Genomic DNA, 1722 nt, shown 5'->3' with positions numbered 1-1722 from the left:
AAATAAATAAATAAATAAAAGCACAGAGAAATCTGTTGAAGAACTATTGGAATAAAACTTCCCTATCATCATTAAAGATGAAAAGATAAGTACACAAGAAACTGAATGAACTCCAAATAGGTTAGGTCCCACCAAGATATATCATAATCAAACTTTCCAAAACCAAAGACCAGGAAAGAATTCTGAGGGTAACTCCAGAAAACTAAAAGTTACCTATAAAGGAGAACCAATACAACTAAGCTCTGATTTCTCAGCAGAAACCTTGCAGGCAAGAAAGAAATGAGATGTCATATACAAAACTCTGAAAGGAAAAAATTGCCAACCAAGAACCTTATACGCAGCTCTTTCCCTCCGGCACGCCACAAAGATCCTGGTGTTGCCATGGGCCGTAGCCCTGCCTGATGTTACTGGTATTGTAAAAACAAGCCCTATCCCAAGTCCCGCTTCTGCCGAGGTGTCCCTGATGCCAAGATTCGTATCTTTGACCTGGGTCGGAAGAAGGCAAAAGTGGATGAGTTCCCACTTTGTGGCCACATGGAATCAGATGAATACGAGCAGCTCTCCTCAGAAGCCCTGGAGGCTGCCCATATTTGTGCCAACAAGTACATGGTGAAAAGCTATGGCAAAGATGGCTTTCACATCCGAGTGGGGCTGCATGTGTTCCATGTTATCTGCATCAACAAGATGTTGTCCTGTGCTAGGGCTGACAGACTCCAGACAGGGATGCAAGGGGCCTTTGGAAAGCCCCAGGGCACTGTGGCTAGGGTCCACATTGGCCAAGTCATCATGTCCATCTGCCCCAAGCTTGAAAACAAGAAGCATGTGATTGAGGCCCTATGCAGGGCCAAGTTCAAGTTCCCTGGGCACCAGAAGATCCACATCTCCAAGAAGTGGGGCTTTACCAAGTTCAATGCTGACGAGTTTGAAGACATGGTGGCTGAGAAGCGCCTCATCCCAGATGGCTGTGGGGTCAAATACATCCCCAACCGTGGTCCCTTGAACAAGTGGAGGGCCTTGCATTCGTGAAGGCCTTGGTAGCACTGACCTATGCACTCCAATAAATTCAATGTGTCCCCCCAAAAAAAGAATCTTATATGCAGGAAAGATGTCCCTCAAATGCAATGGTGAAATTAAGACATTTCCAAGTAAAGAAAAATTAAAGGAATTTGTAATAACCAGACCAACTTTACAAAAAATACTAAAGGTCATTGTTTAGACTGAGAACCAACAGTAGCAGACAAACACTGAGATTAACATACATGACAACAACACCCAGAACTCAATCCAGTTATAGAAGTATTTAAAGTAATACAAACCTGGTGGTGGTGATTGCCTACTGTTCAGTCATAGTGGCTCTATATAGGGTTTCAGAGGCTGTAAATATTTGCGAGAGCTGAAAACTGACATTTTTCTCCTGCAGAGTGACAGGCAGATTCGCAGTTCTAACCTTTCAATTTGAAGCCTAATTTGTATCCACTATGCTACCAGAGTTCCTTTAAAACAAATCTGTAAGACTAAAAATAGGGAACCAGAATGTCAATTTATAATGAAGTCAGTTATAAAGCAAAAAAAAAAAAAAGGAAATAGTGCAGTTGCAGAGCTCCCAATTTGGAAGAAAGTCAATTAGATTTCAAGAGACAACAGAAAGTTTTAAATGGGGAAAAATTAATAACTTACAGGGTAACCTCAAAATAAAAAAAATAAAAAAAATTAATACACCTT

At 41.3% G+C, this 1722-nt stretch overlaps 1 pseudogene; it reads left to right on the top strand.

Moving 5' to 3' along the window:
- The first annotated feature begins 381 nt into the window (after positions 1–381).
- On the top strand, positions 382–1026 carry LOC102841580 (annotated as a pseudogene).
- The last annotated feature ends 696 nt before the right edge of the window (positions 1027–1722 follow it).

The sequence above is a fragment of the Chrysochloris asiatica genome, unplaced genomic scaffold (genome assembly GCF_000296735.1).
Source record: "Chrysochloris asiatica unplaced genomic scaffold, ChrAsi1.0 scaffold00356, whole genome shotgun sequence".
NCBI classification, from domain to species: Eukaryota; Metazoa; Chordata; class Mammalia; order Afrosoricida; family Chrysochloridae; genus Chrysochloris; species Chrysochloris asiatica.
The sequence above is the reverse complement of the archived record's forward strand: the minus strand, read 5'-3'. Positions and strand labels throughout refer to the sequence as shown.